At 39.3% G+C, this 20,906-nt stretch overlaps 1 protein-coding gene across 7 annotated transcripts in view; it reads left to right on the top strand.

Annotated features, from left to right (window-relative positions):
- The first annotated feature begins 3,894 nt into the window (after positions 1 to 3,894).
- Positions 3,895 to 20,906, top strand: part of LOC122224621 (cyclic AMP-dependent transcription factor ATF-7) — a 90,174-nt gene continuing 73,162 nt past the window's right edge. For 3 of the 7 annotated variants that reach the window (XR_006204868.1, XR_006204869.1, XM_042946687.1), the window contains exon 1: positions 3,897 to 4,051. The gene's annotated coding sequence lies outside the window, so the exon portion shown is untranslated. Of the gene's footprint in view, positions 4,052 to 4,090; positions 4,383 to 4,473; positions 5,686 to 17,803; positions 17,826 to 20,906 lie in introns of those variants that run through there. The other 4 variants (XM_042946691.1, XM_042946689.1, XM_042946688.1 and 1 more) reach the window with 4 other exon arrangements.

Below are 20,906 nucleotides of genomic sequence, written 5' to 3'. Positions count from 1 at the left end.
TAAGTTGTATACTTTAAAAGGTGAATTTTGTGGTATATGCATTACATCTCAATAAAAAAATACGACTGGGACAATCGTGGAATTTTACCAAGATAGAGAAAACTAGGGACACATGTGGGAGAGAAAGGCAGAATTTGTTTTGGACATGGCAAAGTTTGAAATAGCCATTAGATCGCACTCTATGTTAACGAATTAATATTTAAATCAATCAAACAAACAAATAAAAACAAACAAAAAAGAAATACCCATCGGAGGGGCCCCTGGGTGGCTCAGGAGCATCTGACTCTTGGTTTCAGCTCAGGTCATGAACTTACGGTTTGTGGGGTTGACCCATGTCTGGCTCCACACTGACAGCAGGGAGCTTGCTTGGGATTCTGTCTCTCCCTCTTTCTCTGCCCCTCCTCCCCTCCGAACCCAAACCAAATAAATAAACTAGCGCGCACGCACACACACACACACGCAAAACAAAAAAGAAATACCCATTAGATATCCAAGTGGATTTCTGAAGTATGTAATTGGAAATATTAGTCTTCAGTTCAGGGGAGAGATAGGGGTTGGAGATATAAACTTGGAGGAAAATGAATTAATACATGTAAAACACTTCAAATGGTTCCTGGAGGCTCAGTCCGTTAAATGTCTGACTTTGGCTCAGGTCATAATCTCAGAATCTGTGTCTCCCTCTCTCTGCTGCTCTCCTGCTCACACTCTGTCTCTCTCTCTCTCAAAAATAAATAAACATTAAAAATTTTTTTAAATTTTTTTAATGTTTATTTTTGAGACAGAGAGAGACACAAAATGAGCAGGGAAGGGGCAGAGAGAGAGGGAGACACAGAATGTGAAGCAGGCTCCAGGCTCTGAGCTGTCAGCACAGAGCCTGATGCGGGGCTCGAACTCACGAACTGTGAGATCATGACCTGAGCCGAAGTCGGACGCTTAACCGACTGAGCCACCCAGGCACCCCAAAAATTTTTTAAAAAAATAAAATAAAATGGTTCCTGGAACACAGCAAGATCTATAAATGTTAGCTACTATATTTATTATTTTGTATGTATAGAGTAATAGTCAATTATCCAAACACAATTTGTAGAATCCTTTACTCCCTGACTTTTTTTTTTTAAGATTTTATTTTTAGGTAATCTCTAGACCCGGTATGGGGTTCAAACTCACAATCCTGAGATCAAGAATTGCAGGCTCCACTGACTGAGCCAGCCAGGCACCCCTAACCTCTACATTTTTTTTTTTTTTTTTTTTTTTTGAGAGAGAGAGAAAGAGAGAGAACTGGGGAGGGGCAGAGAGAGAGGGAGAAAGAGAATCCCAAGTAGGCTCCACACTGTCAGCACAGAGCCTGATGCAGGGCTCCATCTCAGAAACCATGAGATTATGACCTAACTGAAACCAAGAGTCAGACTAAGCTTAAACCACTAGGCCACCCAGGTGCCCCTTTACTCCCTGATTTTTAATGCCACTTTTGTTATATACAAATCTCCCATTTCACTGAGGATTTGTTTCTATTGTTGCATTCTTTTAACTAGGAATTGTTTCAGGGGAGAGTAGATTGGAAGCCAAGACTTCTCTCAACTTTCCTCAATTCATTTCACAAGAACATAAGTGGTTCTATGCTTCTGTTTCACCTTTGTTACCTAGGGAGAAATCACCTGGATTCTTTCTACTTTTTAGAGGGTGCTATGAGGATGGACGATATCCCAGGAAGGAAGTTCAGAAAGCCAACTAATATAACGCTGTAGAGGGAAGTTACCTGAGAGAAAATAGATTCCATTGGTAGTACTTTGGGTCAATTCTACTTAAAATTATGGTAACTTTTTAAAGTTGATTTTTGTTTGGTTGGTCTTTTCATTGTGGCAAAACCCCATGTAACATAAAATGTGCCATCTTGGGGGTCCCTGGCTGGCTCAGTTGGAAGAGCATGTGCCTCTTGATCTCAGGGTTGTGAGTTCCAGCCCCAAGCTGAGTGTAGAGATTACTTAAAAATAAAATCTTTGGGACAACTGGGTGGCTCATTTGGTTGAGTGTCAGACTCTTGAATTTGGCTCAGGTCATGATCCCAACCTCAGGCTCTGTTCTGAGCACAGTGCCTGCTTGAGATTCTTTTCCCCTCTCTCTCTTTGTTCCTCCCTCCACTCCTCCCTACTCATGTGTGCTCTCTTTCTCTTTCTAAAAAAAAAAAAAAAATATATATATATATATATATATATATAATAAAAATCTTAAAAAAATAATAATAATTGAAAGCTTATTTATTTATTTTGAGAGAGAGAGCGTACACAGGAGGGACAGAGAGAAGGGGAGAGAGAGAATCCTAAGCAGGCTCTGCAATGTCAGTGCACAGCCTGATGCAGGACTCGATCTCAGGAACAGTGAAATCATGACCTGAGCTGAAATCAAGAGTTGGGACACTTAACCCACTGAGCCACCCAAGCACCCCTAATTTTTTTTTTTTTAAAGTACCATCTTGGTTACCACATGAGAAAAAATTTTAATATAGTCTTTCCATTTGATGCTTTACCTAAAATCGTCCCAAGGCTGTCTTCTCATAATTCAACTGCTGGTGCAAACATGTTCCTTCTTCAAAGAGGCCTTCTCGACACCAGGAGTAAAAGTTGCTTCCCCACCTCCCCACTTTCTGTCTCATTACCCTGAAAGCACTCTTCACTACTGAAATATTTGTGTTTATTGGGTTATTAACTGTCTCCCCTTCCCCACAAAGATATAACTTCTACCAGAGCCGGGACTTGGTCTGTCTGCTCGTCTCCCCATGCCTAGAACAGTGCCTTGCACATACTATGTCCTGTTAAGTATTTGTTGAAATACTTACTGAATAATATAGTGTTCTTTAATTCCCAGTGCTATATATTTTATCTCACTTGATCATTACAACTCTTTGAGTAAAATGGGATTACTAGCCCCAGAGTAAAGAGATTCAGAGAATCATCTCGCTGGAAGTCACAGGCTAACTAAATAACAGGGTTGGGACTGCTTAGGTAGGTGGCTTGTTTTTTCCAATACATTCACTCCAGTTCTAGGGCTAAGGGCATTTCACACTACTTTCCATTTAAGGAAGTGATAACTCTGGAGGAGAGTAGAAACAACCTGCACATTTATTTATAAGTCGCCAGTTCCCTTACCATCCCCACCCCTTATACAGTCACACACATAGCAGAGTTATGGCCACACTGATATTATTCTAAGTGCAAAGAAGAAAATGCAATTACTCATCTGTTTGGCAACCTGAATCCCCTTGTGTATCCGCCTCAAGTCCCTCCCCGCCCCCTTTTTCTTTTAAAACAGCTTCATTTAGGTATAATCTTTCATTTTTCTTTTTTTCAAGTTTATTTTGAGAGAGAGAGAGAGAGAGAGAGAATCCCAATCAGGCTCCGTCTCTCGGCTGGAGCTCATAGCCCAAATCAAGAGTCTGATGCTGAATCAACTGAGCCACCCAGGTACCCCAAAACTCTTGTTATTCAAGTGTGCTCCTTTAGCGGCCAAGGGAGGGGAAACCAAAGTGCGCTCCTTTTAAATAATCTCATTCCCTAGTATGTTTACTTGAATATACACTTTCGAGTTTATTTATTTAAGGGATCGCTATACCCCAGGTGGGGCTTGAACTCATGACCTTAAGATCAAGAATCGCATCCTCTTCTACCAGGCGCCCCTTTACGCTACCTTTTGGATCTCCACCACTACAGGCATCTGGAAGGATTCCCTTTCCCTTTCGTTTTACCCCTATATTCCACAGCCAAACACGTGTAACCTGTGTGTACCGAATTCGCTCAGCCTCTCTCCCCAGTCGAGCCCGACCCACCGAAAGCCCGGCCCCTTCTTTTTTCCGGAGCCCCGCCTTTCGGCCCCTTTCCAACTTAGGTCCTACGGATCTCGCCCTTCCTCCCCCAGCACCCCCCACATCTCGCGAGAGGTGAGAGCCCCTGGCCGGACGAGAAGAAAGTATCTGCTCCGCTGAGGGGGGAAAGAAGGAGCTGGAGACAGATTGTGGGACCGAACGCGGGCGGGCGGGAGGCGACGGAGCTACCAGCGGGTGAGTTCTTTTAACATTAACTAGTCCATGATCTGGCAGAGTCTCCCTTTCAACTCTGGCCAGTCCCAGTGTCCCAGGCCGGGGTCTCCCCTCCCAGTCTGTGTTGGACGGGGGCGCTGAGGCGGTGGCCGGGCCCAGTCTGAGGAAGTGGGTGGGGCATGGGCTAACGCCGACCAATAAAAGAGAAGGAAGCTACGATTGGCGGCGATGAACACTAATGAGAGATCGTCCTTACCTTGCGGAGTGCCGCCCCTCTTCTCTCCCTCCTACCGCCTCCTTCCTTTGGGGGGGAAGGCGGGGCCAGAGGCCTGAAGTGTGGGGAGAACTTGGGGTAAGTAGCCCCGGGGGGCACAGGGCGTGGCAAGGAGAGGGGAGTTGAATCCTGAGGGAATGGAAGTCTGGTAGAGCCTAATGGGAGGATCAGGGGATGGAGTGGAACGGGAGGAAGGGGAAGGGTACTAAATTGGTTGAAGACCCAGGCTTATCAAAGAGTGGTGTTAGGAGCTTGGCATTGGAAGAGCCAGGGGTAACAGGCAGGAGATAGGGAGAGTAGGTGAAAACATGGCACTGGGTTTGGTTGGAAAGATAGGTAGGAGTAAATCATTGGAAATGGGAGTCCTGGCATTTCGACAGCATTATGAAAAAGCATAGGGACAGGATTTCAGAGAGAAAGTCTGAATTTGGAGAAGATTCAGTGAATGAGTTTAGGAAGTTAATAGGGGTGGACTTAGTAGTCAAAAAGCATCGGTTTTGAGAAGGGTGTAGGAATTCAGAGGGGGTAAAGGAGGTGGTGTTTGGAAACGAGACAGCTGATAGATAACGTTTTTAGCCTAGGTAACAGAAGCAGCCTAGGATATTGATTCGGGGCTTTTGGTGTATAGGGCACCTAGTCTGGTGACCAGCTTGCAAGAATAGTGGGATAGGGGTACAGGAGGAGAAAAATAGAACAATTTCATCACTTCTATTGTGATTTCCTTTCTCTCTCTCTTCCTTTTCCTACACTCATATCTTCCTAAACTCAGGGATGGGGGCTTGGGACTTAAGCAGCCCAAGTTGGAGCCCCATTGGGAGTCATATGTTGCTCTGAATTGCTTGTTATGTTCTCTGACTGGGGTGTTTACTACCCAGGGCACCTCCTACCCAGATTTCCGCGTTGCTACTTTCCTAACTTTAAAAGTTTGTTTTCTACTTAATAGAGGAGTATTTTAGTATCTCCGACGGTTGTGTCCTAGTAAGTGTAGGGTTGTGGGGGTCTGCAGAGCTTTCTGGGCAAGCTCGCTTGATTCTTATGTTTAAAAACTTTGCAGTAGTATAAGTAAAGTAATTCTTATAAAGACATCGGTCTTTCCAGTTCTTGTAAGCACAGAAAAATATACTAAATTGAAGTTTGTTTTGTTAAATGTCGTATCCACTTATATTCTTGAAGAGTTGTTAAATGGATGGTTGTAGTTAGTTTTCATTAGCTTATATATTTTAAATGGTATAAATAAGATGGGCATGTATTTCAGGAAAGTGAAAAAAATTCAGTTTCTTCCTTTGTGTCTAGACTCAGAAGCTAAAGATATGTCATAATATCTTAGGGCAAGTGTTGAGGAAATCAAACACAATTTGTACTTAAACATGGAGGATGTAAGGTAAGTGGAGACTATTGCGAAATGTAACATGTCTGTAAGAAAAGAAGCTAAAGAAAAGTTTGGCAGCTATACTAAGTAGTCTTACCAGTTCTTAATTCTGTACAGCAAAGGGACAAGCCTTTGCCCTTTGTTTGATAGTTGTGTATTTAATAATGGATTGAACCAATGCAGCCAATTAATTAATAACTTCTTCTCTATTGCATAGATTTGTCTTTTCCATCCTACTCTTCTCCTTTTACTTTTGAGAAGCAAAATAATGTCTGAAATGCCGGTAAAGCTGTTACATAAAGAGAAACTGGAGTGTGTTGCTTTGTATTAACCTTCGGTTTTCAGGGACCATTTGAAGCTTTTTCTCCTGGCCAGAAAGTTGCCCCTACAACACATTAAGACTAATTAATTACTGACACTTTGGCATTAATTACTGAATTGGGTTCCGGTATTTCACATTTACAGCAGTTCTGTTGGGCATTCAGACGTCTTTGAGGTTTGCCTGACAGCAGCACAAAAAAATATACAGTGAAGAAGCAAAGTCCCTTGTTTTATTCTCCCATCCTAGAATTTGTGATGGCTTTAACTTGGGCACTATTAAATGCAAGATTCTTTTTTCCTTCATTAGTGTTAACACCTAGCAGAAAGCTAGAGAGTGCTAATATTCCTCATCTTTAAGCTTGTGGATCAAAGGTTACATCCTGTGATGTTTCGGTGTTTTAATTTTTAAGCATTTTGGTTTACCATTGCTTTTAAATGTTCACGGATACTGCTCTTGTACCTCCTTTCTCTTTCCTCTCCCGCTTCCAAAATGAAAATTGTTTTTTTCAACCAACTCTTAAGCTATACTGCTTTGCCTCAAGTAAAGTCCCTGGCTCTGCCTGAACACAGCTGCTCTGAAGTTCTCACAAGTTACTGTTTTGTACATGTCAAGACTGAGTTTTTCCTAGGCTTCAGTAGGAGGGAGTCAGTGTTCAAGCAGCCTCATCCACGCCTGATAAGGAGGAGTCTTCTCCTTGCAAGGAAGTTTTAGGTGGAGCAAATAGCATTGCCTTGTACATGCATAACAAAGACAGCTCTCTTCTTGAGACTAGTTGGCAGGCTGGCATATAATTGTCCCTTATCCCTTGATAAAGGTACTAAAGTTAAGATGCAGATGTTGTTTCTTTGAGAAAAACAAATGCAGCATTCATTAAGAAAGAAGAAGCATTAATTTCTTTTGTTGTTGGTTTCTCTGAAAATGGTATTATGATTTTAGAGTTCATGAAAAAGTCTTCCATCGGGGTACCTGGCTGGCTCAGTCGGTGTAGCTTGCAACTTTTGATCTTGGGGTCATGAGTTCGAGCCCCATGTTGGGTGTAGAGAGAGAATACTAAAAAAATAAATAAATAAACTTTAAAAAAGAGAAAAGCTCTTCCACCTATTTAGAAACATGTCAAGGAAAACAATTTTTAAGCATCCGGTTTTTGAATTTTGTCTTCCTGCAGCAGGCTTCTTTGGGGATCAATATATTCATGAAATGTGAAAATACATTATATTTGGAATCCCTGGTAGTTGGGTCTTTTCACTTCCTAATGTTATAAGGAAGAGGTCCCCACTTCACAGATACCCTATCCCATTATTGGAGGTCTACTTTTAGAACATTCTTGGGGCGCCTGGGTGGCTCAGTCAGTTGGGCGGCCGACTTCGGCTCACGTCATGATCTTGTGGTCTGTGAGTTCGAGCCCTGCGTCGGGCTCTGTGCTGACAGCTCAGAGCCTGGAGCCTGTTTCGGATTCTGTGTCTCCCTCTCTCTGACCCTCCCCCGTTCATGCTCTGTCTCTCTCTGTCTCAAAAATAAATAAACGTTAAAAAAATTTTTTTTTAAATAAAAAAAGAACATTCTTTACATTGTGCTGAAGCTCTGTAGTTCTGCCATTTGCAGCTACAATAAATAAACCTAATTATTTGTCAACATGGTAGCCCTTCAAATATTTGAGGACGGTTATGTCCCATGAAGAGAGGCTTCTCTTACTGGGATAGATATCCCAAGTTATTTCAGCCATTCCTCAAATGACCATTTTTAATAAAGTTCATGTTGCTCATCAACTCGGTTGCCTGAATCTTTAGGGTTTCTTATCTAGAACTGAAATAATGACATCTCAGGTATAATCTGATCAATACATAGTACAAGGGAGAGTATGGCCTCTTTTCTGCTGCACTTGGTACCTCTGTTCTTAAAGTCTAAGATCGCATTGATTTGTGTAATTTTTTACATGTAATTGATGACCTTACATTTATCCTTGTTATTGTCATCTTGTTAGTTTGTGTTTATTGTTTTAGCTTAATAATGTTATTTAGCCTCTTGGCCATTCCTCGTGTCATATTCTCATATTTGTATCATTGATAGATAAATTTGATAAGCAAGACATAAACATGACCCCTATGTGTTTGTTTTAGGTCACTGGTAAAAATAAGTAAGAGTGGAGTGATGCTGTGTAAATCAGCACTCCATTAATCAACCTTTCGGGTAAAACTCAATTGTGAATCCACCTACTGTTTTATGTTCTTAACCTACATTTCCTGTGAAATATGAAGAGGTATCTTGTTGAAATCTAAATATATTGTCTCTGACCTATCCCTGAGCTCCTAGGCTAGTGACCTGTTAAAAAATGAAATGAAGTTAGGGGCTCCTGGGCTCAATTAAGCGTCCGACTTCAGCTCGGGTCATGATCTCAGGGTTTAGTTCTTGATTTCGAGCCCCACATTGGGCTCTGTGCTGACAGCTCAGAGCCAGGAGCCTGCTTTGGATTCTATGTCTCCCTCTCTCTGCCCCCTCCCTGCTCACGTTCTCTCCCTCTCTCATCTCTCAAAAATAAACATTAAAAAAAAAAAAAAAAAAAGAAATGAAGTTAAACATTAGTTGCTACCTAGCTATGTTACGCTAGTGTTTATAGATCACTAGATTACTTGCCGGTTGTTCATAAGCCATCTATTTAATAATTCCCCTATTTTGGGGGCGCCTGGGTGGCTGAGTCGGTTGAACGTCCGACTTCGGCTTGGGTCATGATCTCACCATTCGTGGGTTCGAGCCCCACATCAGGCTCTGTGCTGGCACCTCAGAGCCTGGAGCCTTTTTCGAATTCTATGTCTCCCTCTCTCTCTTCCCTTCCCCTGCTCATGCTCTATCTCTCTCTCTCTCAAAAATAAATAAACATTAAAAAAAATAATAATTCCCCTATTTTTTAGCTGTAATTTTCCTCCCATTTCGAACATTGCTGGTCCTGCTTTATTTTTTTTTTTTACTTTTTCTTTATTTTTTAAACAATTCTAGAATGATTAACAGTGTTTCTTCATAGTTGGATGTTTTTTGTCATCAGGTGAAATTCTGTTTTAGAAACTTTTAGGAAGGAAAAAAAAAGAAACTTTTAAGAAGAAATGTCATTCCCTCAACATTTTATTCATTTATTCATTTATTTATTTTTAAGTATTTATTTTTGAGAGAGAAAAAGAAAGAGAGAGAAAATCCCAAGCAGGCTTCACACTCCGCACTGAGTCCAACGTAGGGCTTGGTCCCAGGACTGTGAGATCATGACCTGAACCGAAATCAAGAGTCAGTTGGACGCTTAACCAACTGAGCCACCCAGGCGCCCCATTCCCTCAACATTTTAAGTTACGTATTAAAAAATTAAACTTTTGCCCATGTAACAGTTATATTGTAGCTGCCCCATAATATTGATACCTCCAAATTAGACCTAAGTTTTCATTTTCTGTTTGGAATAAAAACCTATACCACCTGTAAGAAAATACATACACACACACACACACACACACACACACACACACACACAAAAAATTGACATTTATAATTACAGTTTATTGATGTGGTGGGCTAAGTTTGCCATGTTCTGTGCTGTAGGTAAAATTGTGCTAGCAATAAGCCAGAAATCAGAAGACATCTCTCTAGGGACTAAAGACGATGTTGGCAGCCAACAACTTTCCTGTGTGTTAATTTTAGACCTGATAGTTGAATTTATGTTTGAGCAGTTTTAGCTGATAAATGCATTTTTTAAAGCACCTTCCTCTTTTGGGGTTTTAATTTTTACTTTCACTTTTAGAAAATTGCAAATTGTGAATGGAAATGTCTGTGCAGAATAAAGTAGCATGCCATTAGGGACAGGATGCATCTTCTTTTGATAGCTTCTCATCCATCTGAGATTGTTTAGTTACGAATTCTCCTGGAAAGCAGAAGGATGGACTTGACGACCCCTCAAGGTCCTTTCCAGTCCACACATTCATAAATAGAAACTCAGATCAAAGAACTTACTGTTGAAGAATCAGGAAGAAAAATAGAGTGTAAAGAAAATGAAATTGAAATGGTTCTACTGACCCAGTGGGAATGGCTAAACAAAAAGTAAGGAACATAAATGACAAGAAATAACTCCTTTGAGCAAAAACACCAGAAAACAAAACAAAACAAAACAAAACAAAAACCCAAAAAACAAAAGTCAACAACAACAAATATTTTGCATTGGGGTCATTTCATGTCTTTAAATATTTCATCATGATACTTTCTTTCCAAAATTTCCCTGGTGGACACTTTGTATTGAAAGAATGTTTTTTTTTTTTTCTTTCCTTAAGTCATAGTATTTTGTTTCCTTTCCTTCTCTTGTTTATCCTTTTGTTTAGAAACTTTTTTTGGTGGGGGAAGGATTTGAATAATATACCCACTGCCTGTATACAATGAAGAAGATTCAGTTTAGTTTTGAAAGTAAATGTATACTGCTTGGCTTCCTTAGAGAGGAAGGATGAGTGTTATATTTCAGGAAAAATTTTATGAAAAGACCAGTTTGTTATGTAGTTTTTAAAGCTTTGTAAGCAGACACCTAGGAAAGATTCCCAACTAAGGCAACTGTGAGTTACTACATTAGTATTGTGAAGGGTATAAGAACACTTAGTAGGAGAACAAAACTCATTAGAGACTTACAACTTCACTTTGTTAGCTTTTTCTCATTTTTTGGTGATTTTAATTCTAAATGTTCTCATACATTTGAAACCCAAGCATGTATAGAATTTCTCTTTTGGGGGTACCTGGCTGGCTCAGTTGTAGAGCATGAGACTCTTGGTCTTGGGGTTATGAGTTCGAGCTCCACGTTGGAGGTAGAGTTTAGTTAATAAAAAAAGGTTTCCCTTTTCTATTCAGTACTGCATTTATCCTTAATAAATGTCAATTTATGAAGGTCTAACAAGAGCCATGATTTAGCTTAAAAAGTCACTTTTTGTGAGCTTGTGGCTTGGGCCTCTGTGGGACATTGTTTTGACATAGCCCCACCTTCTCACAAAATCCAACTTGTTTTGAGTAGAATTACCTATTAATATCTTCTTATCTGGTATAGTGCTTTTTGCTGACATAATGGACAAAGGAGATTTATATGCTAAATTGGTCATACTGTATTTGGGGCTTAAAATTTACAATGTGGTAGAAAAATTACATTTTTTTCACATTAAAAAATAGTGTAATCATTCTTTTTGAATAGGAATATGCCTGACTATATTATAAAAAACAGGATGATTTATTGGATAGAACATATGACTGCTATAAATGATTTGTGTTGGCACCAAGTTTCTTGCCAGTAATGTTTATTTAAGCTTTATCAAACTTGAGTGACACCATGTTGGTTTTATTTAACATGGTTTTTCTGGTATTTCTGATACTAACTTGTCTCCTGTAGCACCATTTTCTTTATTGTTTTAAGTTATGGGCAAGCAGTAGTTTGTTGATATTTTATACATCTGTGTTTGGGACTGTTGAAAGACAATCAGTGAACATTAGAATACCCCAAACAGATCACTGTGTTGCCAGTCTGTGGACAGTCTTAGAAAATAGATACCCCCCCCCCCCACCCCCTGGACAGTTTCTAACCATTGCCATGATTGTCATCATGAGATAACTGTAGCAATTTCTTATCTAGGACCAACCTCATACTGGAGTTTAATGTTAAAGTCTATCAGGTTTGTTGTTTGCAGTCTGTTTAAATTAAGTCCATTGGGGCGCCTGGGTGGCGCAGTCGGTTAAGCGTCCGACTTCAGCCAGGTCACGATCTCACGGTCCGTGAGTTCGAGCCCTGCGTCGGGCTCTGGGCTGATGGCTCGGAGCCTGGAGCCTGTTTCCGATTCTGTGTCTCCCTCTCTCTCTGCCCCTCCCCCATTCATGCTCTGTCTCTCTCTGTCCCAAAAATAAATAAAAAACGTTGAAAAAAAAAAATAAAATAAATTAAGTCCATAAAAAAAAAATAGTAAGTTCATGAAGATGTTAAATTTATCCTTAAAGATTAGTATTTTGGGGCGCCTGGGTGGCTCAGTTAAGTGTTTGACTTTGACTCAGGTCATGATGTTGTGGTTCGTAGGTTCCAGCCCTGCATCAGGCTCTGCACTGACAGCTCAGAGCTTGGAGCCTGCTTCAGATTCTGTGTCTCCTTCTCTCTCTGTCCCTACCCCACTTGAACTCACTCTCTCTCTCTCTCTCTCTCTCTCTCCCTCTCCCAAAAATAAATAAACATTTAAAAAAGTTAAAAGATTAGTGTTTTGGGGTTGACTGGTGTTGGTTTATTGTTTTAGTGATGATACTTTATCTGAAAATGAGTAGGAAAAAACACAAAACACAACATTAGATTTAAAAAATTTTTCTTTAATGTTTATTTATTTTTTGAGAGAGACAGAGTATGAGTGGGGGAGGGGCAGAGAGAGAGAGGGAGACACAGAATCCGAAGCAGGCTCCAGGCTCCAAGCTGTCAGCACAGAGCCCGACGCGGGGCTCGAACTCACAAGCTGTGAGATCATGACCTGAGCCGAAGTGAGATGCTTAACCAACTGAGCCACCCAGGCGCCCCCAACATTAGATTTTTGACAGCTTACCATTTTCCAGGAATTTTTCAACTCCTAAAATGCATATTGAAGCCAAACATAAATAGGTATAATGTTCTCTAGTTATTTCTAACTCTGCTTCCTGCTTAGCAAGTTGTTGCTTCTTTGTCTTTGCTTTATTAACTTTTCTGAGGATAGCTCAGAATAGTTCCTTGAATCCTCCAAAAGCCTAGAGAGACTTAAAAAAAAAAATTCTAGTCAAGTAGTTGCCTATATGAAGCTGCTTCCAGATAGGTTCTAAGCTTTGGCCATGTGTTGCCTAACTTATGATTCAGCCTAATTCTCACTCCCATCTGTTTTCAGTCATTTGCTACAAAACTATTTGGTCTATTTAAGCTGGCTCCTTTTTTTTTGAAACCTGTCCCTGCATGTCAGAGCTCGAAATCCAGAAATTAATTTTAACCTTCTCTTTGATCAGTCCAGGGTATTCTACTGTTTGTGTATTTCTTAAAGCAATGGGTTTCAAACTGCTTTTGGTCTCAGCACCTATCCCTTTATACTCTACAATTGTTGGGGACTCCAAAGGGCTTTGGTTTGTCTTGGTTATATCTATTGATATTGAACATACTAGAAATTAAAATGGAGCAGTTGAAAAAATATTTATTTTATTTTTAAATGTGTTTTATTTATTTATTTTTAGAGAGAGAGTGCATGAGAGAGTGGAGGGCAGGAGGGGCAGAGAGGAGGGAGAATCCCAAGCAGGCCCCATGCTCAGCACGGAGTCCTGTGCGAAGCTCCATCCCATAACCGTGGGACCATGACCTGATCCGAAATCAGGAGTTGGGCATTCAACCAACTGAGTCATCCAGACACCGCGAAAAAATATTACTTTAAAATGATAGCATAAATAACTGTATTATAGTGTCAAAAAAATTTAGGGGAAGGCCTTCAGATCTCTTTAACATCTGGCTTAATAGAAAACAGCTGGATTCTTATATCTGCTTCTGCATCCAGTCTGTTACAATATGTTGTTTTGGTTGAAGTATATGAGGATAACCTGGGCTCACACTGATACTTGATAGGAAAAGGAAAGATTCTTTTCAGATAGTTGTAGATAGTCTTTCCTTGATACTATACCAGAATCCAAAATGTGGTAGTTTCTTAAAGGTTAGCTGTTGTGTAGAATCTAAAACCACCTGTGAACTTTTAATACTTTATTATGTTAAAATGAATTAGCCTATCTTGCCCTTTAAACAGATGGTTTACCCATCTATGACTTGAACGGCCCTCTGAAAGGGTCTCAGGGATCTATGGGCATCCCTGCACCCCACTTTGAGAACTGCTGTCTGATAGTACCAAACTGGAAAAATACACGCGTTTACTATGTGGAAGAACTAAACTTTCCAACCACTTTAGTGCCTCTCAAATGCTGGGTTACTGACCATTTGCATTGGGATTACCCAGGGTGTTTTTTTAAGTGTAGATTCTTGGGTCCCAAAGCCAAGAGAATCCAGGAGGCATAGGAATCATTATTTTTCAAGGTGCCCAGGTGAATATGCTAAAGATTGAGAACTATAGAGCTAGATTAATTAATCTTATTTTAAGAAAACCTAATTTCTGGGGTGCCTGGCTGGCTCAAGCAGAAGAGCATAGGACTCTTGATCTTAGAGTTGTGAATCTGAGCCCCATGTTGGGTGTAGAGATTACTTAAAAAAAAAAAAAAAAAGAAAACCTAATTTCTAAAATTTGTAGTCAAATAAAAAGGAATTGGTTAAATAGTCACATTATAAAAGTTCTTATTAATTAACACATATACTCTGACATTTCTTATAATTGGGATCTCCTAATTAAGCATGTACTTTAATTAATAATAGTTATTTATGAATATAAAGAGTTTGCAAACTAAGACCAGAGAGTAAATATGTTAGGCTCTGCAGGCGTGAGGTCTGTGTTGTAAGTACTCAACTCTGCCATTGTAGCATGAAAGTAGCCATAGACAACATGCAAAGGATAAGCTTGGTTGTTTGCCCTTCAAACTTTTTTTTATGGACACTAAAATTTGAACGTCATGTATCGTTTAATTATGATGATTATTTTAATGTTTATTTTTGAGAGACAAAGAGAGACAGAGCACAATTAGGGGAGGGGCAGAGAGAGGGAGACATACAACCTGAAGCAGGCTCCCAGGCTCTGAGCTGTCAGCACAGAGCCCAGTGTGGGGCTCGAACCCACAAACCGTGAGATCGTGAACTGAGCTAAAGTCAAACGTTTAACCAACTGAGCCACTCTGGTACCCCAAACTTCATATAATTTTTATGTGTTCTGAAATACTCTTTTTATGGCTTTTTTCAACCATTTAAAAATGTAAAAACCATTCTTAGCTTGTGGGCCATACAAAAACAGGTGGCAGGCTGGCTTTGGCCCACAGACTGAAGTTTGCCAATCCTTGACATATACTAGAACTGGATTGTAAATTGAAAAAGTTTATAATAAAATATACTTAATGTTAAAACTATAACATTATTTAATTTCCCTAGACAAAAACAATGCTCCAAGAACTTATAATCCCTCAAATTCATATTTCTGGACATTCATTTATATAATAAACATGTAAGAAACACCTACTGTGTGTAAACTTTTGGAAAGACACAATTCAGTTGGAAGTAGTTATATAATATACAAGTTGTCATATAATTTTCAGGAGTCCTAAAAAGATGTGCTGTCAATTTTTATATCTTCTTTCAGGTGTGTGAGAATAGGTAACTAGGATTCAGGCCAACCTCAACCTCTTGACTCATCTTTTGCCCATTTTTTTATAACTCTGTACCTCTGTTTTCCAGTCTGTTAGTTAGCAAAGTGCTTTACGCTTTGTGTTTTTACCCAGATATAAAACAGTAAGGCAAGTTAGTTTAAGATTGTAATGATGTATGTGCTTTCTATATTGTCCTTTTGGGGCAGTTAGTTTACGTACTAGTGAAATAATATATGCTAAACTGTTTTTATGCTAAATAACACAGTGGAAAACAAACTCAGAATTTATGAACAGAAATTTCAATTCCTAAATAATCTGCCTAGTAAAACTTGAGTCTTTGTTTTCTGAGATTCACATAACATGTATTATAGTCTCACAGTTCATATGTTTATTGGCATTTTTTCCTTAAATCATTTTTCTAGATGTAATGCAAATCACAGTAGCACCAAGTATCCTATGGAGAATCAAATGTTGAGACTGCTGTGGTAGAGATCTTTGGTGTTTGTACTCTTTGCTTGGCGGCAGTTAAATTATCTTAGAGTCAGAAACTTAGTATCCAAAGTTATGTTCTTGGAGGAGAACTGTTTGTATATAATTTCTTTCTTTTTAATATCATAAGGAAATGGAGCCCATAGAGCTCTGTTTGGGTGCCTGTCTAAACTTTTTAGCTTGTTTATAGCTGAGCTGAAAGGCATTCAGTACCTGCTAAGCTTGGTTTCAGCTCTTTATTCTCTTTATGATGAATGGATGGGGCCATTTCTGAATGTTTAATATAAGTAATACTAGTTGTTAGGGAGCATTCATAGGATTCTGAAAATGAGTCCTTGAAGGTAACAAAGGAGGAACTATCTTGAACTGCTTGATTACCCTGTGTATCGTTATGTTTAAATTTCCACTGTGTCTATTTCTATATGAGCTGTTAGTTTATAATTTTAGAAAGATTTTTTGGTAGTCCATTTTGAACTTGTTAATTTGTCAGTTGGTTCTGTTGCTTTGTAGTAGAGAACGAACAACCTTATATGATTTGTAAGTATGCTGTTTAGTGCTTTGGAATAGTCTAGCAGATGTGGGCCTTTTTGAAACTCATTAGACATGTTTTGTTTTTTTTCAGTCATGCAGATCAGCATTTTTTTTTTTATTAGCTTACATCATATTCTGTATTTTTATTAAAAGCAATCTGTGATCATTGTAGACTTTGGAAAATTCTGAAGGTACAAAGAAGAAGACAAAATCACCTGGAATACCATTACCCAGAGATAATCATTATTAACATTTGATGCTAATTCCCTTATCTTTTTTATGCTTATTATTATTATTATTATTATTTTTTGCTTTTTTTTTTTCAGTAGGCTCTACACCCAATGTAGGGCTTGAACTCATGAACCCAAGATCAAGAGTCTCAGAGTCACTTGTTCTATTGACTGAGCCAGCCAGGCATCGTCCCTATTTTGTTTTCTTTTTTTGTAGATTTGGAATTATGGTGCATATGCAATTTTATTTATTTTTATTAAAATTTTTTTAAAAAATTAAATTAAAATGTTTATTTTCTTTTTGAGAGAGAGAGAGAGGGAGCGAGCATAAGCGGGGGAGGGGTACAGAGGGGCAGAAGAAGGCTCCTTGCTGACAGCAGAGAGCCCGATGCAGCATGCCCTGAGCATGAGTCGGGCCCCCAACTGACTGAGCCACCCAGGTGCCCCACATATGCAATTTGATAGCCTGCTTTTTTCCCCCCACAGAATGTATAGCATTTTCTCATGTCATTAGATAGCTTTCAGAAACGTTATTCTTAACAACTTAAATATAGTCTTTTGTAAGGCAATATCTTAATTTATATTTATCCATTCTTCTTAAATGTTTAATTTCCGTTCCTTTTTTGTTGTTACAAATAGAACTATGATGAACATTTTAATACATAAGTGATCCATGTTTTGGGCTTTAACCTCAGAATAAAGTCCTGAAAGAATGATTTGTTCAAAGAATATAAAACATTTTAAGACACTTAATATAAATATTGCCAGATGGCTTTCCAGAACGATTGTTCAAGTATGTACTCCCAAAAGTCTTATATGACGATGCCCTTTCTACTGCATTCTTTTATACTTGAAAATATATCTTAACAGCTCTAGCCTAGGTTTTGTTTTCAAGGGCCAGTGAAGGGTTAATTTGACAAATAGCTTCCTTCTCCCAATTTCTTAAAGTTCTAACCAAAAACTATGGAGCCTCCTCTATGTTATTTGGATGATAAGGAAAGCATAGAGTTAGTTGGTTGTACTAAGTCACATCAAGTACCTTAGGCACAAAGTAGCTGTAAAGTATATACTTAAAATATGTCATTAGACTTTAGTCTTTATTTTTTTTTTAATGTTTATTTAGAGAGAGAGTGCACACGCAAGTGGGAGAAGGGCAGAGAGAGAGGAAGAAACAGAATCCTATGAAGGCTCCGAGCTGTCAGCACAGAGCCCAACACGGGGCTCAGTCTCACAGACCATGAGATCATGACTTGAGCCGACCTGAGCTGAAATCAAGAGTTGGACGGTTAACCAACTGGGCCACCCAGGTGCCCCTTTTACCAAGAGTTTTAATCCCTCTTTTGTGTGCTCTTGTCTATACTCTGGAATTGGCTAGCAAAGGAACTTGACAAATGACCACAAAGAATAAGAGAAATAGCAAGGGATTTAATATATATACTGATCAATCTGACTAATTGAACTTTAAATTAAGCCATCATTCTTACCACTTACGTGGCATCTCTTATGCCAGTTGACAAAGATTCTTTGACCAAATTTTAGTTAGGTTTGAGAAACTTCTTGTAGGCCTACCTGTGTACTTTCTTGTAAGATACAGTTTTAGCAAGAACCACCCCCCCCCCCCCGCCTTCGATATCTGATTACCCTCACATCTGATCAGGTTTTCCATCTTTCTCAATCCCCCAGGTTATATGTGATCATTCTAGCCCATCTTTAGCAAGAATTTGGGGATGCCTAGGTGATTCAGTTGGTTAAGCATCCGACTTCGGCTCAGGTCATGATCTCACTGGTTCATGAGTTTGAGCCCCACATCGGGCTCTTTGCTGTCATCACAAAGCCCACTTCATATCCCCTGGCCCCCTCTCTGCCCCTCCCCCACTCTCTCAAAAATAAATTAACGTTAAAAGAAAATCTTACTAGGTCGGTTTAGCCAGAATCCCCCTTTGTCCTGATATTTCCTTTTAGTAATTTTCTATCCATTAACCCCTACTGTGGTCGTTGGCTGTAAATTTCCACTTGTCCATGATGTATTTAGAACAGAGCCCAGTTCTGCACTGAGGTCTCTTTCCCCCTATTACAATAGTTCTGAATAAAATCTGTTTTTTACTGCTTTAACTACTGTTCGGCTGTAGTTTTTCTTTGACACAGATGAGTGAAAGATTCTTTTCTTTCTTCTTCTTCTTTTTTTTTTTTTGCAAAGGATTATTGTCTTTTTCAAAAAAAATGTGTATTTATTTTTGAGAGACAGAGAGAGAGAGAGAGTGCAAACAGAGGAGGGGCAGAGAGAGGGGCATAGAGGATCCGAAGTGGGCTCTGTGCTGACAGCAGTCAGCCCAATGTGGGGTGTGAACACACCATCTGCGAGATCAGGACCAGGGCCAAAGTTGGGTGCTCAACTGACTGACTCACCCAGGTGCCTCTGTCTTTTTATGTCCACTTTGCCTGGCACTTAGTAGTTCCTAAGTAATACATTTTGAATGAATGAATGATAGCTAGTCTGAACCCTTTCTAGATTTTCATGAATCTTTAATATTAATGTTTTTTGATATTAATATGTTCTTCTCATTTTATATACTTAGTAGTATCTGCTTTTTGTTATTAGGAACTAAGAACAGGGCCTTGGGTGTGTTCATATATGGCTTTTATTCCTTACAAAAATTGGGCCATTTTATGAACAGCAATTGGTTACTAAAGAAATAATCATATTACACCTGGGTCCAGAGAACTGACTTTGTAGTCCTCGGTGACAGATTCCATCCTCATTCTGTTGAAACAGAAGAAAAAAGGATAGATATACCTGTGTGTAGATATACCTGTGTGTGTGTACACATAAGGAATCAGTTTTCTTATTTGCACATTGACCATTTTAGGATATACTTCTGGTTCTGTCAAAACTATGTAACAGATTTTATGAAATTATCCCAGTTAATAAAAATCAGTGTCTGAACCTTGGATTTTCTTCACTTCTCTCCTAGCATTCAGATAACTTTCTGTCTTTTGAATAAATAGTAATTTTTATCATTTATGCATTCTGGTGAGTCTAGTACATGAGCCTTTTTCTCTGCAGACTTGGCCTCTAGGATAGCCTTTTTCAGCATCTTTGTTTTCCTGTTCTACGATCTCCTCTGAAAGCATCTCACTTCCCCTTGGAAGTATCTCTCAATATATGTATGCTTTGCCTTTCATTTGTTGGCTAGTTCTATAAAATGCTTGAGTTTCATCCTGAGGAATAGATCATGGAGAAGACAGCAGACTTGAGTGTCGTGCCCAGACAAGTGATCTACTTGTCAAGTTGTACAGTTACAAATGGGCCGTGAGTTACATTCTAGTGAATGGCAGCATTATTATTCAAGATTTCACCTTTGTCTCAGTCTGTTTATACTATAGAAATGTGTTGGTTTTGTTTTTGAGAAGGCATCAGTTTGACCTCTCTCATGTGTGAGATTTGTTTTAAGTATCAAATAGAAATAAGCAACACATTCTCTATATGTAGCAATTGATGCAGCAGATTGGGAATTAAAAAGATGTAAACAGGATTTTTTTTTTTTACTTTTTTTTTAATGTTTATTTATTTTTGAGAGAGACAGAGACAGAATGCAAGTGGGTTGGGGCGGAGAGAGAGGGAGGCACAGAATCTGAAGCAGCCTCCAGGCTCCGAGCTGTCAGCACAGAGCCCGACGTGGGGCTCGAACTCACAAGCTGTGAGATCATGACCTGAGCCGAAGTCAGACGCTCAACCGACTGAGCCACCCAGGCGCCCCGGGATTTATTTTTAATGTTTATTATTTTTGAGAGGGAGAGCACAAGTGGGGGAGGAGCAGAGAGAGAGGGGAGACACAGAATCCGAAACAGGCTCCAGGCTCTGAGCTGTCAGCACAGAGCCTTACATGGGGCTCAAACCCGTGAACTGTAAGATCATGACCTGAGCCAAAGTTGGACGCTCAACTGACTGAGCCACCCAGGTGCCCCTAGAATTTTAAGTGGGAGAACAGATCATTATTGTTGTTGCTAAATATTCTTTAAAAAGACAAATCACTTTGAAGTGAAAAAGCAAGAATGATGGAAATGAAAAAGAGCAAGAGACGGAGGAATGATTTAAGAATAATTGTGGGTACTTAGGAAAGAGGGCCTTCTTCCTCCCATTGTGATCTTCCTTTTGGTGAAAATGGCAAAACAAAAGCTAGTAAAGTGGGAAGGAAGCAGGAAATCCCAGTTAGTGACTGTCAGATTTCAGTATTTAAAGAGCCATGAAAATGCTTGCTTCTGTTACATTTAATACTTTTCCCCCAACTTGGTTTTGCCTTTTGTTTTCTTTTAGAAAGTCATGATATTGCATTTCTATTCCTAGTAAGGATGCAGTTAAATAAAATTTGGAAGCCATATATTGTGAT

This window comes from Panthera leo, chromosome B4, assembly GCF_018350215.1.
Source record: "Panthera leo isolate Ple1 chromosome B4, P.leo_Ple1_pat1.1, whole genome shotgun sequence".
Taxonomy (NCBI): Eukaryota; Metazoa; Chordata; class Mammalia; order Carnivora; family Felidae; genus Panthera; species Panthera leo.
The sequence above is the reverse complement of the archived record's forward strand: the minus strand, read 5'-3'. Positions and strand labels throughout refer to the sequence as shown.